We start from the raw sequence: 16727 nt of genomic DNA on the forward strand, positions 1-16727 counted from the left end.
ACAAAAACAACTTCGTTAAATAAATGGTTAAGCCTGGATTGATCCCCTGCATATTCAAAAAGCGCCTTGCCATGAGCGGTTGCAAATGGAGTACTAGAGTCGTCACCATTCTTGAACCATTTGCTGAGTGAGTGCCATGGATCCATCATAGTTGGATCTAGGTCCATCTGTACAAAGGAGACTAAACTCAAAGGCTCGTCTTTGTGAGGAGACTGAATTCGGAGTAAGTAAAAACCCCTTCTTCTTGTTCTTCGTTGCTCTTGGTTTGAATAAAGAAACCCATATGGATTAGAACACGCATGAGACGGTAAACACACTGGCTTTTAGAGTTGTTGTTGATGGGGAGGGCATCCACTAAGTGGAGAGGGTCATGGTTTCGGCCATGAGTGGATGATATCTGGTATTCCAAGTTGAACTGCACATTTGAGTGACATGGAGTTGATGAAGTTGAATGTATGGTTCCATATATGTGCCTGAGCAGCGAGTACTTCTCTAGTTTTGTCTTGTGGTAATGCCATATTTGTGAGATTTTCTTTTAGATGCTTAGGGTTGTGATAATGGTTGAAGTACATATATATATATATATATAAAAGAATGAGAGGACCCATCATAATTAAATGATATACTAATACTGAGCAGTGCCTACTTCATCGTAGTATAGCCTACCGACCCGATCAACTGGACTTGCGTATAATTATAAAGTTCTCCATAAGTTTAGAATTTGGCTCCTCTCCGTTAGCTAAACCCTCCAGTTTGTCCAGTAGGCTATTAAATTCACTGCACATGTCCTCTTAAAAAATTTATGATCAAGATTTATTTGATTAACCCAACGACTTTAACCGTGGTTATAAGTTCTCTCTGTTGCCTTTTTCACTGCCAAACAAGAACCCCTTTCCCATCCTCCCAAATCTCTCAAAGAAGAGAAAACAAAAGCAATGTCGGAGGCACATACAGTTATGAAATTTTACTGATTGAAGAAAAAAAAAAAAAAATGGCACTATGTTTTTCACAAAAAATTATGTGTCGGAACTTCACGTGGTGATGTTGTCATCACCCTGCTTCTCCCATGGGAAAATTGATTCTACGTCTTCTTTGAAACTAAAAAATAGTGTTGCTCTACTTCAAACTAAACACAGAAAAAGGTACCATTAGTTGGTTGCTCAAAGATTGTAGATTAATGCGATTTGTACCAATAGTTTTCCGTAGTTATATCTCAATCGAAGTGCTACTCAAACAAATTTTCAATCTATTTTCTAAATCGAAGAACCTTAAGAAAATAAATCAAACTCAGTAGAAAAGATATGGTATACTACTATTTAGAAATAAGCTTGAATTCAGCAACCATTGTTGATTAGCAACTTCAACAATTAATATCACCAAAACACTCGAAATCTTCATCTTAGCATAGGAACCCGCTTGTTTTGATTTGGTAGGTGCTAGATTTTCTTACAGATTTGGGATGAAGGGGAATACCTTGTTGTTTGAGAGGAAAGAGAGAATTTTACCTGGGTTAAAATGATTTGGTTAACCAAAATAAATCTGGACCATAAATATTTCAAGAGGACACATGTAGTAAATCCACTAGCCAACTGGAGGAACTGGAGGGGAGCAAATCCGTAAGTTTATATGTTTTAGTATGAATTAAACAAATAACTGAACCTATATATTATCTTAATGCATGCAATATCTTTATCTAAGAAATTCTCCCCGTGATACATGATAATTATCACCTTTTTACTAATCTATCAACAATACATTCATGTATATATATTTTCAAATTTAGCCAAATTTTAATAATTGAAAATATAATTACTCTTAGAAACTTCAACTTAAAATACGAAAGTCAATATGAAACCTAAATGATGATATATTCCATTTATTTTTAAAATTTCGATAAAATACAATCTCAAAGGCAGGAAGACATACGATCTTATGATATTAGATTGTCAACATGAAATAACAAAGAGATTAAGACCTCATTTGTTTGCATTAAATTTTAATCACTCAGATCTTGGTCATTAATAATTGGCGGGCTTTTATGATTGTATTTGTCAACTCTTCTCCAGGCTTTTATGAGTTTGGTTTGATCAATTCTTGGTCAAATATTGAAGATGACTCTTTTACAAATAAGAAAATAAGAAGACAAGATCTAAAATTATATGAAAAAAAGTGTTGAATTAAATTTGGTAAAAGAATAATTTAAGTATATGATCGCCAATGAAACAAAGGTAGGTGAATAATATTTTAAAGGAGATTGGGGAAATTTTTTATCCCTATAAAATTTGAAATTGAATAATTTTGTCATCCAGTGGTATAAATATACATTACAGTTGTCGTTAGGAAATATTTCCTTGATCTTATGGTGCTCCAACCTTGGCAACGAATTTAAGTCATAATCAGAAGTTGAGGAGTAAATTTGGAGCTATTTTCTCGAACAATTTGGATATATACGTCTCATCCACCTATTATACGTTGGAGTTCCTAATTGCAAGAGCAAACACGATATAATTTGCTAACAACACAGATAACATATAATAATTGAATAATTTCAAATAGTACATAAGTAAATTCGGACTTTTTTCCTTTTTTAAAAATCTTGACTCCTTTTTTATACTCATGGTCCTTTCATTTCCTTCCTTCTCAATCCTCACATTCCCTTGGGCATTTGAAAGAAAGACTTCAAAGTTGTCAACTGGATATTTCGGTGAAAATGTGTACTCATAAATAGTGATATAAGTTTCTATAAATGGATATTATTACTTCCTCCGTCTCATATTAGTCGTCCACATTACTATAAATATTCGTCCCAAAATACTTGTTCACTTACAAAATCAAGATAGAATTAATTAAGTTTTTTCTACTTTGTCCTTAACATTAATTGTTTTTTTAAGTAACCAATATTGATTAGAGTGCAATTAATTGGAAAGAGACAAGGGTAGTGTAGTAAAAATACACTTTTATTTATGAGTTCTTAAATGACGTGTAAAAGGAAAAGTGGACAAGTAATATAAGACGGAGGGAGTATAATTTAACTGTCTACTCTACAGCTTCCTAAAATAAAGTATGTAGCTCATTGGATTTTGGGGCGCATTTATTTCAAAACCAAACCTAATACTGTAGAGTGGTTAGGAACGTTTGGAGGTGGCCCAGTATTAAACTGAATCCATATTTCAAAAAACAGCTTTCTTTAAATTTTCAAATGCATTTTTAAAAAATTTAGTGAACCTCAGTGTATAATGGTTATCTGCATCGGGTGTTTGCACCGAATTTATGTAAAATTACTATAGATAAGTGATTTAAAAAATTAAAATTGCATATCAATTAACTATGGTTAAGTGCTAATAGTTTGTGCAAATACATATCATTAATCCATTCATTTGATGTAAACACCAAGTACGGATAAATTCTTACTATTATCCATCGAAAACTTGAATCTCGATATATTTTTTACAGCGACAATATGTGCTTGAAATTGAAACATTATTTTGCCATTTTAACTAACAGCATTATAATATAGGTTAATTACTTCAACAAGTTGCGTATAAGCCTGTCCAAACCACACTTGAATTCACCTACTATTACTTAGGAGTATCAATAGTACGGTTCGGGCGGTTATTTTATAAAATTTATGTCATACCAATTTTTCTTTATTTTGTATAACTAAAATTAGACTTTTCGAAACCGTCCCATCATCTCGATTTTTCTTCGGTATCGGTACGGTTTGGTTAATAGTCTGTATTTTATAAAAAAACGTCATATAAAAGTCCCAAGTAGAAGTTGTACATGATACCATGCATACTTGTATAACACTTTGACAAAAATTGTCTAGACATTTTATTGTTTAAAAAGTAAAGAATCAAGAAAACATGAATCACAATAAAAATAGAGATCCATCTCACTATTTTATATTAGTGTAAGATAATATTAAATAAAGACAAAAAATTTAGATCACACGAGCTGAAAGTAATCAATCAAGATGAGACACAAGAACTAAATCTAATAAGATTTGGTATCCAATAAAAAAATTTAAATCATACGAGAGGAAGATATCTAATACCTTGTAGCTTGCTACTCAAGATCGTTGGAATATCTTGTAATTAATTAATTTAGGGGTTACCACTCGAGGTGCTAGAACTAATTAGTTTCAATAGGGGTAATATAACATGTTTCGGAGTTGGGACTTTAGTGTTAATTACCTGTTGGCGACTTGTAGTCATTTCCATCACCCCGGGCACAAGACGAAAAATTTAATATTTTATTAATTTTAAACTTAATATATAAAATGTATATTTTATTAATTTTAAACTTAATATATAAAATGTATTTACACATATAAATGTATCCAGTATGTTTGTAAATAAAAAAACCTACTCAATTTTTTGTTAGGGTTAGAAATTTATATAAAAACCGTCGGTTTTATTAAAAAATTCTAATAATTGGTTCGGTTCGTTTCGGTCGGTTAAGTCGTTTTTTACAAAACCATTGACACCCCTGCTATTACTTATCTTTTACAATTTTATTTCATTGCATGTCGTGGATTTTGATTAAATTGCCAAATAATCAAGAATACGTTGTACAATCTGCAAATTAGTTTTTCATTATAGTTTCGATTCATTGCTTACATACTCGGACAATAGCATTACCGTTTGTACCTTTGGATTATCATTAATTTTGAGAAAATTATTTTTAACAACATTCATGTGAATATAAACACATTTGAGATTTTTTTTTTGTTTCGAAAATCAGAACCTGTTTCTAAAAACAATTAAAGTTTGCAACTTAGAAACTTTTCTAACCCTAAGAAGCCTTTTTGTACAAAAAGCAAACTAAAACCAAAATCAGGCTGCCATCACAGAAAAGAATCCATAAATCATATCAAGGTAGCAGGTGTTCGAATAAGCTTATAAGCTGGTGGTCATATTAATTTAAATGCAATTTTTGTCTCATTTATGTATTTTATAAATACTAAAAGTTTCTATAAGCTAAAATCAGTCAAAGATCATAAGTTGGTCAGTCCTTTTCATTATATATAAGGACTTGAGACTTGACCAAGTATTCTTTCTATTCCATCCCTGATATCTTTTCTAATTCTCAAAACACTCTTCCGGATTCCTAACTCCCTCACTCCATTTTCATTGTTCGTTCTTCTCTTTGAACATATACATTTTAATCTATATAATTTTGTAAATAACTTTGACATATTAGTAATTTTATGGCAGAATACCTAAAGGCCCCTCTAAACTTGACGCGTTTCAGATTTCTCTCAAACATACTTGGTCCACCCCCCCCCCCCCCCCCCGGTACTAGAGGATTTTTTTCCATAATCGTTACCACTTTAAAAGGAAAAAGGAAAAGAGGAAAAATTAAATGGTACGTAGTTGTATTTTTAATGGAGGAATAGAGAAGATTTATGGAAGAATCGGAGATAAGGAAATAGCCCTTGGAATGGCTAAATATAAAAGGAAATGGTATTTAGATATTTTGACATATCGCATTAACATGATGTGGAACATCATTTGAAATCACTTGGATTTAAAAAAAGCCAAGTAGAAAGGGGTATTAGGACCATTGTTTTAGGGGGTAACGATTATAAAGAAGGCTAAGTACAAGGGGTAATTTGGATTTAACACCAGGTATAGTTTAAGGGGAATTTGAATAAAATGTGCCAAGTTTAGAGGGGTCTCCAGATATTTGTTTATCAGTATTTTTATGAAACACATCAAGTATTTATTATCAATTTTAACAATTCTACCCAAACACATAATTATTTGCTTATATATAAAATCATTTTTGGTACCAAAAATATTTTTCCAGTACTTAATTCTTATCAGTTATTTCAACAAGCTAATTAACCAAAGGGATTCTTATTAATCCCTACATTTATACTACAACAACAACAATATATATCCACTGTAATACAACAAGTGGGATCAATCCCTATATTTAAGTTGAAACATATTTTTCTAGATAATTAACAGTAGAGTAGAAAACGTCTAGATGGTCCTCATTGGCTTCGAAAACTTCAAAATTGTGAATTATCATTCAAACTTTCAAGACCAAACAAAAAAACCATTCAAACTTTGACATCGTTGATCACTTAACTACTTATCTCTTAAAAAAAAAAATGAATCCAAAATGACTATAGTCTTTCTATTGCTTATAAGCATGTGCCTTTAGAAATATGGGCTCTGGAAAGGTAATCCTGTAATTGGCTGAAGATAATTTTCAAAAATGTTATAGATATGATCTTTTATCATATAAATCGATTAATTATGAAAATAAAAGTGACTCCTTTATTTCTAGTTCTTACTGTAGGTCCCACAGAAAATTTTGTGTTGCTTCATAATTTTGCCTTTTGATAATTTGTGTTTACTGCACCTATCACTGATCTCCTGCATCAAACATCACACAGAAATCCCTAAAACTTGCATTGCATATTCGAGTGACATTGAGGTGTTCTTGAATATGTACATTGTTCGTTCCCATAATTGTTTGACTTTATTTAGTGTTATCTTTCTAATTCAAAGTAATTAAGAAAAACATAAACCAGAACAATACGTTAGTTGCAACAAAATAAATTTTCGAGCCCACAAATTTCACTGCTTGTCAATAAGAATTTTAATCCCCTCATTGTTGCTAAAGGTTTTGAATTAATTCCTCTCAGCATAGAACGGAGAACTTTAAGTTACAGAACTTCGGTAAACACAAAAAATTGAGCAAATCGCACTCAGTGGTGGACCCAAAATTTAAAGGTCCTGGGTGCTCACTTTAAAATCAACAAAAAGTATATTGCTTAGAGTAGGATTCAAACTTGGCTCCTCCATGGTTTAGCCTAAAGCCTGCAGCCTCTTAACCAGAGCACCAAGATCTTTTATTGTTTTGGGTGCTATTTATTATTTTATACCATAATTTCAATATTTTCTATATGTCTACATAGAGTATCCGCCACGGTTAAGGGTGCTCGAGCACCAAAAATCATTACATGGGTCCGCCCCTGATCGCACTTGACAGAAGCAGAAGCGCGCCGAAGCCAAGTGGCAACGGTGCGAGGGCTTGCCAACTTCCCGGCTCTTTAAGCTAGAGTAGAAGTGTTTTTCTATTTATACTCAATAACTTTCTTTCCTTCTTCCTATGTGTGACAAAATGCCCTTCATTTCCCATTCATTAGACAACCCAAAGTTCATGGGATCAATCCATTCACGCACACAAAAAAATTCCTTGCATGGTTATCTCTAGTAACAATTTGAAATGTTTTCTAAAAATAATTGCTCGGCTATATATTCAGATAGATTTTTCAAAAGAACAGTTCCTTTTAAAGATTCACTTGTTGCAGAAAACTTCGCTTGAGTTGCAAAGTTAAAGTGCCTGTTCGGAGTTTTAAATATTTTCATTAAAGTAGTGGGGTGTGGGCCGGGGGGGGGGGGGTTGCTAATGTTTTTACTCTGTCCTGTTAAGTGTATATCATGATTGAGTTAAGGTTTGATTTGTGATATCACAATTGGATTTTACTATGTATGCCTAAAATAATTGAAAACTATTTTTTTTTTTTTATCGATCGAGTCGGTCGATTTTTTGTCAAATTTTCGGTAGTTTATTTATAAAAAAACCCGTCTAAGTCCATCCGTTAGTTTCACAAAAATTGAGCTTGAACAGTATAAATAAATAAAAAACGAAAGCCTTACACTAAGCACCAATGATCTGGTGGTACACTAGTATCCTACCACAGTAAAGACGGGGGTTTGATCCACAGATAGAGCATTTTTATAATTGTGTAATTAAAAAAGCGACTTCTAGATACTAGATTTAAGGGATAAACCTCAATAATAGATCTTAATCCCAATATAGGAATAATCTTATTGCCACTAAAATTAGCATCAGAGAAGAGTTTCGCCCAATCTTGTTGATTTCTTTCTTTTCCAGAAACATGAACCATCATGAGCACGTCTTAGAAAAGTTGAGTTTCATATAACTTAGGGTCTCCTTTCTGTAGATTATGATCCATCAGTACTATGTCAATGATTATTACCTTTCCTCCATTCTCCTTACATGGAATTGCTTCTTTACATTTCTTCAATATTTTGATACACTCTTCATCGCTCCAATCATGTAATATCCACCGTGTGCCATTCATGAAGCATAAAACCGTAATACAAGTACGTCCATTATTATTGAAAGAAATTCAGTAACTATATGATGTCCGGCCTAAAATGCATATATTTAGTCATTATTTGTCTCATATTTTAGTACTTTTATCTTTTGAATATTAATTCTAGTGATTGTGCTTATGTTCGTGTAATTTGATGATTAGGTGAGTTTTGAGATGTTTGGAGCCAAACCGGAGTCAAATGAGCAAGGAAACCATCAAAAATGAGTCGGCGCGGCGACCAACCATCACCGTGGGATCACATTTGACATAAGGGTGTCAAGTGGGCCGGGGGCGGCCCCGAGCCGGCCGAACCCGCCCACCACTGCCGGCCCAAGCCCACTAATATGTGTAAGGGGCCGGGCTAGGTGGGGTTTTATTAGGGGGGCCGGGACAAGGTGGGACCGACCCACCAGCCCGGCCCACCATCAGCCCGGGTGGTGGCCCACCCCGGCCCAGCCCAGCCCACTTCAAATTAAAAAAAAAAAAAAAAGATAAGTATTACATTTATTACTAATAATAAGTATTTTAAAAATATTGTATCCCAATAAAATAGCTGTAGTTATAATTGTGGGATTCTTAAAATTTTGGAAGCAAATATATGAAATATTTATTAATTATTCAAACCATAGTTAGAATCTTACTTTAGTTAATTAAAACTTAACCATTAATTTTAACTCATGTAATGTGTCTCTTATTCAAGTAAGAACTTGGGAAAAATGGAGACAATAAAAATGAAGAGGAGTCGAATCCGTTAATATTTAATTGCTACTAAATGAAAACTAATTAGCTCTCTTCAAAAAATAAAAAAAAAAAAAAAATTAATGATCGAGCCCAAAGAATTAAAGTGGCAGGAACCCTTTGTGAGTTTGTCCTTTTCCAACGGTTGAAAGGTCAACAATAGTTAGCTCTTCCTTTGTTTTTTTTTCAATTAAGGGGCGGTGGGCCCCACAAAATTAATAAAGACATAAAGTGGGCACAAACAACCGTTGCCAACGGTTGTTTTTTTGGCAATTCAATTATTGGACCAAAAAAGGTCCCTCACCTTTAAGTTTAAAAAATTACAATTTAACCCTATTTTTCACCTATAAATACCTTATACATTTCATCATTTTTTACTACAATCCTCTCATTTTATCTCACTTTCCCTCTTAATTTTCAGCAATTTCTATAATTTTAGTATTCTACTTTAATTGTTTTTGCAAACTTGCAATTTACAAGATCAAGCGGAAGGCTTCAAGTATTCAATTTATCAATTTACGATCACGTTGTTATTTCGTTATCTCGAGAATTTGGTACCTTCGTTCCATCTCTTACTTTTTTATTTAGTACTTTAATTCTTGCATTTTAATTTTAATTTTCGTTATTTTAATTTGCATAATGGATCAACTAAAAAGTCTCGGTAAAGCTTTATGTCGGTGGTAGTAGTAGCGGTAAGAAAAAATCCGATAGTGGTAGTGGTAGGGGTAGTACTAGCGCTAGAAATTATACTCGTGTTCCGCAAGCACCACCTAGTGAAATAGGCGACATAGGTGTGGGTGCACATGATATGAATTATATAGAATTACAAGAAACGTACGGTATAGAAGATGAGAATGAAGTTGAGATACAAGTAGACGATGATGATAATGACAATAATACACCCACTAGTCCTGCTAATGATATTGCTCAATCTCGAACTCATGCTCAGGGTCGTCCTCCACCACTTTGAAGGAGCCCCAAAAAAAACTAGCGCCCGGAAAAAAACTAGCTTAGTGTGGAATTATTTTGCCAGATTAGAAAATAATCCGGTTATGTTGCATGTAAAATTTGTGAGACACCTTATAAGCATAGCACCGGGGGTAGTAAAGGGGGGACGGGTCAATTGACTAGACATTTGGATAACAATCACCCAAATTGGAAAAAGAAGAGATAGCGAGAAGCTCGGAGGTGCCAGGAAAGATTAACCCAAACAAGACTGAACCTAAAGATAGGTAAATTAAGTGGATCATATAATAAAATGAAGGACGTGAAAAATTAGCGAAAATGATAGCCGTGGGTTGTTTGCCTTTCACCTTTTGCTTCTTCGATGCTTTTATTCATTATATACAAAAAATTTATAATCCTATGTTTAGCGGTATTCCTAGAACTACTTGTAGATCTGATATTTTTAGACTTCATGGACAATATCTGTTTTATCTACGTTATTTATTGACATATCTCCCTTGTAGAGTTTCTCTCACCTCGGATCTTGGTCGTGCTGTTAATAGAAATTATTATTTAACGTTACTTGTTGTCATTGGATAGATGATAATTTTAATATGCAAAAACGTATTTTAGCTTTTCAATATGACGAAGACCGTAGACATCTTGCACAATTCATATCGATCTTGTATTGTCATTGCAAAATATTATGGTCTTACAAGCAAAGTTTTATGTATGGCCTTTGATAATGCTTCTAACAACACATCTGCTATCGACAGTTTAAAATCTGAGTTGTCTCCACCTTTACCTGAAATATTTCATGTCCGGTGTGCTTGTCATATTTACAATTTAATTATTCAAGATGGTCTTTCTTTCTTTGAGCCTGTGATTGAGAAAATTAGACACGCATTTGGTTTTATTCAAGGAAATAATAATAGGAAGCGACTTGCTCGAATTTAAAAATAAATGCGAGCAAAATAATCTTAGACCAAGATTTATGCTGAAGAAATAGACACTAGGTGGAATTCTACTTATGATTTCTTAAAAACTTGTGTTGAATATAAAGTTCCTATATTCGCAACTTTTAACCAATTTGCTACCGGATATCCCGAGTTAATGTTAAGTGATTTTGATTGGATCAAAATTAAGGATGTTGTAGATTTTTTAGAAAAATTTTATTTTGCTACTCGGAATTTTCGAGTGCTTATTATCCTCTTTTCGTTTGTAACATTTTAGCTTATTTAGCTGATATCTCTTATTTGCTTAAAGAATATAAGTTTAAAGAAGGTTACACGAGAGGCACATTCTTGCAATGATAATTAAATTCAAAAAGTATTTCTTTCCTATTCCTCCTATTTACTTAGTTGGTGCTATATTAAATCCGTGTATTAAATATATTAATATGTCGGAGAATTGACCGTATCATATATACTTCTTTAGATATTAAAACTGCGAGGAACCATCCCTTCTTAAGGCTATGTGTGATGCAAATGATTACGCACAACAATTATATAACCATTATTCTACATTACTTGATAATGCTACACCGACTTCTATCCCGTACGGTCTTTCTAACGAAACTTCATCTTCTAAAGACGGTACAAAGTGTGCCTATCATGGGTGTTCCTAGATTATCTATTTGGTCTCAAATAGCACCTCAACAAGGTAATACAAACTTTGACGAGCTTCAATTTTTTTGAGACAGCCATTGGAGCCTTTCGAAGATGGAGTTAATGCCGGATTGGTGGAGGAACAACAAGACAATTTCCGTTCTTTCAACAATGGCTAGAGATGTGCTAAATGTTCCAATGTCAATCGTTGCATCGTAAAGTGCATTTAGCCAAGGAAGGCAAAGAAACTGGGAGATAACCGACACTCGTTGGGCGACAACGCAATGAATGTTCTAGTATGTTTCGAGAGATTGGATTAGATCGTAGCGAAGAAATCAAGGAAGAGAACAAGATCCAAGAGAAGACCGACGAACTTGAAGATAGAATGTCGCTTGGAGATCCATCGGTACAAACATCTCCAATGTATGGAGATGTCGATTATGAAAATTTTGAGCCAATTCCTCCTAATGTTAATATGGAAGAATTGAATAAAATGGTGGAAAATATGTAGATTTAAATTTGAAGAGTTGTCAAATTGAATTTTCTTTTCTAGTTTAAGTTTACGAAATCAAAGAAAAGTAGTTGTAAGTTTGTAAGCTTTAAAGTTTAAATTCGACTTTGCAATTATCGATTAATAAAACTAAAGGCTCACTGAGCCTTTGAATTTCTTTTCAAATTTGTGTTATAATTTTATTTTTAATTTTATTTACAAGAATAATAATCGTACGCGGTCAAAAATAGAACTATAAATGTAATTGTGTAAAACTAATCCTACACAAGTAGCAACTCCAAGATAAATTTATGCAAGGAGGTACAAACATTGATCAGTGCCCAAAAGCAACAAGACATTATAATAGGCTGACAAAATCAGTGAAATGACAAGCCTCTGAAATTGCTGATGCGTGAAATAAATCAAATACCCCTTTTAAGTTACTATCTTGTTGGCTTACACACAAGTTCAAAAATATTTCAATAGGTTATACAAGATATAATAATATAAACTATTAGTTATATATATAATAATATATTAATATAATCTTATTAGTTTCAAATATTTTATATATAATAATAATTAAATATTTTTTAGCGTATTGAAATGTCTCCACCGATGATGGAGACGTGACAATCTGCACATGACATTAGGACTTAGGATCGATGAGATAATTAAATTAAGAACTTTGGTTTAGTATCAAAACTCATGTGCATTGTTCCCATTTAGATGAGTAGGAAATTTAGAGAAAGAGAAGAGTAGGGAATTGTGAGATAATATGGAGAAGAATGAATGGTATTTATAGTTTGAAAATAGGCCAAAGTATAATTTAAGGAACTTGATGGTTAAAATAAAGTTGACAACAACTAGATTTTAAAGTATCAAACTTAATAAATTTTAGCATTAGAATTTTTTTTTAAAATAATTAAAATCGGCTCGGCCCACTAACTAAAACCCGGCCCGGCCCACTAACTAAAACTTGGCCCAGCCCACTAACTAAAACCCGGCCCGGCCCACTAACGGGCCCGGTTAGCCTGACGTGTAGCCCCTATCCGAGGTGGGCTGGGCCGGACACCCTTTTCTCTCCAAGCCGGCCCCCGCCCGTTAACATACGGCCCGGCCCCGACCCGGCCCCTTGTGGCCCACATTTAAATGGCCCGGCCCGGCCCGGCCCACTTGACACCCGTAATTTGACACTTAGCCATAATTTTGAGAAGTTTCGATTTGTGTCTTGGGCCGAAATCACGTCGTTGGCGCATCAAAAACACCCCGTAGAAGTTACGCGGCACGCCGCCTTTGATGCATTGTGTCAGGTGGGCCGGCGGAGATAAAGGAGGTGCGGCACCAATTATGCTTCGCATCGACCATGGCGCCCAAGTCGTCAGTTTTCCTGATTTCTGTAGGAATGGGATTTAAAAGTCCAGGTCTTTTTGTACGCTATAAATACATCCTAAACACGATTTTTAGGTATCTTTGACTTATTTTGGGAGCAGAGGAGAGGCTAGGAGCTTACATCAACAAGAGTTTTCTTCTTTGCTCCTTTAATATTATAGTTTCTTAGCTACACTTACAATAATATTAGAGTTTCAATTATTACACTTACAACCAATCGAGGATCACTAGCCATGGCTTCGTTAAATAAATGGTTAAGCTTTGGTTCCTTCTCTGCATATATTCCAATAAGGGCATGCCATGAGCAGTCACAAAAGTAGTAGAGTCCCCATTTTGGAACCATTTGCTTAGATATTGCCATGGATCCATCATAATTGGATCTAGTTGCAATTGCGGAAAAGGAATCATGCTCATAGGCTCATCTTTGAGGAGGAGACGCGAGGCCGGAGTAAGTAAATAACCCTCTTCTTTTTCTTCATTAACCTTGGCTTGATTAAAGAAGCCTGCATGGATTAGAATGCGCATGAGACGGTAACGACAATCTTGGGTTTTGGCGTTATTGTTGATGGGGAGGGCATCCACCAAGCGAGAGAGGGTCATTGGTTTGCCATGAGTGTGGATGATGTCTAGAATTCCAAGTTAATTGCACATTTGAGAGTCATGGAGTTGATGAAATTGAATGTATGGTTCCATAGGTGTCCCTGAGCAGCCAGTAATTCTGCTTCATCTCCAATATTATTATACAATGCCATTGTGAGAGATTATCTTTGAGATGCTTAAGGTTGTGATACTGGTCAAGGTCTATGTATTTATAAGAAGAATGAGAATACCCGTCGTAACTAAATTAGGTATATATTTATCCATAAGATGATAATACAGGGTGTATATATTAAGGGAATCTTAGTAGCATAGTTGGTTGAATACCTAAACTTTACCTTGTTGGTGAGGGTTCGATTCCCCATCCTGTAATCCTCTCTACTAATTCTCGTTCCCCTATCCCCAAATTTTTAAAAAAGTGTATATATATTCCTGTATACTTATAATTGCTAAAATGCTACTCCTATAACACAAGCCATAGACTGTCGATGCTTCATGTACAGCCTGTCGACAGGGGCGGATCTACGTGGGTGGGAGGGTGTTCACAACTCCCTCAGCAAAAAATTACAGTGTATATATAGGGTAGATTTTCTGTGTTTATGTACATATATTAACTTTTGAACACCCCAAACAAATGCAAAAGGTTAGTTCAAGTGGTCCAGGGTGTTCAAAATTGTCTCTAGTGTCCTAGGTTCGATTCTCATCGACAACATTATTTTTGATATTTAGTTTTTTTGTTTTTTTCGAACCCCCTGAGTGAAAATCCTAGATCCGTCATTGCCTGTCGACATGGGCTTGTCCTGCTTCATTCTTGACTTGTGTGCCATTTCACAGAGTTTTCTTGCTGATGGAACTGTGCCTTCAGAAATATGGGCTCTGGAAGCCCATACATATACTTAACGAGGAAATGTACCCGCGCTTCGCGCAGCTGTACAAATGAATCGAAATACTGATAAATAAGTAATCTTATGATTTTATAAAATAAAAAAAAAGGTCAATCTTTATATATTTATTGATCAAATAAGTGGCGGCCAAAAGTAAAAGAGAAACATATTATAGTAAAATTACGGTCTCTGAGATAGCCCTTAGAGCTAAAATTCCCAATAGTCATCCTCAAAATTGATTAGAATATAATTCTTCTTGTATTTTGATGCTATAGTATTTCCATATAAAAAATATTGAGAGTACAAGTGTATTATTAAAGTACAGAGGTTATTCACTTTTACTTTACCATTTATATTGAAAGAAAAGAGAAGATTCCAACTAACAATATTGGCTTCTAGTTTACATAATTTCATTTTTCAGAATCCAAGAATTAATTTAGAAATTTTACAACGGTTAGTTTATTTTTATTTTTGTTATCTATATGTTACATGTATATTTATTTAGATAAATATATCCTGAATAAATAATTTTTCTTTCTCTGCACATTTAATAGATGTTTGGTTTATGTTAAGAGAGTCAAATAATGCTTTTCCAAAACTTTTCCCATGCTGATCAGTAACGACCCATTTGGTCGTTTAGCACTTTTAGGCATAATATTCTAAAACACCCTTTTCGTGGTCAAATCTTGTCCTATAGTACGCGATAACGGGTGATTCGGTTATTTAATTGACGAGTTTTAGTCCTCATTTGACATACGAGGACGAATGTTCTAAAGGAGGAGAATGTCACACTCCATAATAATCCTTGCTACTTGTATTAAAACAAGAAAGAATGAGTTAAGAAGGTTCAAGGAAAGTTAATCGAGTTAGTAAGAATATCGTTATAAATATGGTTGTCTTAAGTATCTCGAGGTATTTTGGTAACCTAAAGGATTTGAAATCGCGTTATGAGTATGTATATGAGGTAATGTGAGTGACCTTTTAAAGTATTTGAGATTATTAGTAATGATATAGAAGATGGACAAAAGATAGGAATATACTTTTCGTTGGGTTTCGTCGAAGCTTTGTGAGTTCTACTTATGGTTATTGTGATTCTACGGACCCTTCGAGACATGTATATGAATTGTTATGGATGTAAATGACTGTGTATATGTATGTATAAGAGGTTACATGAGGTTGGAAGAGGATTAGAAGTTAAACGAAATGAATCGGAACAATTTCGGTAAAATCACGGACCCAATTTTAGCCTATATTGTAGGAGGCATATCTCCTAGTATATGAGGAGTTTTAAGGTGTGTTTCAAAGCCTAAAATTAAGTTCATCGAGTCTAGTTTGCAACGCAACAAACATTTCGTCAAAATGATATCGGGGTAAGGAGATATGGATGATTCAAGTCGGGGCCGAGTATTAAGACTATCTCAAGATACAAAGTAGAGACTTTAACTTCCGATTTCGTTTGAAGTCACAATTTATCTACAAATTTTGTTTGGTATAGAAGCATTAATGGAAATTAGGAACTACTTAATTGTGGTGTTAAGTTAAAATTAGTGGCAACAATGAGCCAATATGAGCATTAACATGCCATGTCCAAAAGATGACTCAAAGTCATCTTAAATAAGACTATTATGGGAGACATACAAATATACATTTAAACATTAATTCATCCACTACACTTGTCATATTGTGGACAACCAAATTGAAAAGAAAATAAGAGGTGAGGTTCGGCCAAGGTGGCTGAAATTGGGGAGAAAAAAGTTGAGGCATGCATTTGAATATTGAGGTATCTATCACTTTATGAAAGCATGCATTATTTTATGAAGACACACATGTTAGGAAGAATACTTGCACACTTAAATATTGACATTCATCCTTGTATGATTGCAATGGACAAAGGTTAGTGTATGATTATTCCCCAAAATCAATTGTCT

At 34.0% G+C, this 16727-nt stretch overlaps 1 pseudogene; it reads right to left on the reverse strand.

Moving 5' to 3' along the window:
- Nucleotides 1-13493: 13493 nt before the first annotated feature.
- On the reverse strand, nt 13494-14070 carry LOC132057594 (probable O-methyltransferase 3; annotated as a pseudogene).
- Nucleotides 14071-16727: the final 2657 nt, after the last annotated feature.

Source organism: Lycium ferocissimum, chromosome 5 (genome assembly GCF_029784015.1).
Source record: "Lycium ferocissimum isolate CSIRO_LF1 chromosome 5, AGI_CSIRO_Lferr_CH_V1, whole genome shotgun sequence".
Lineage (NCBI taxonomy): Eukaryota > Viridiplantae > Streptophyta > Magnoliopsida > Solanales > Solanaceae > Lycium > Lycium ferocissimum.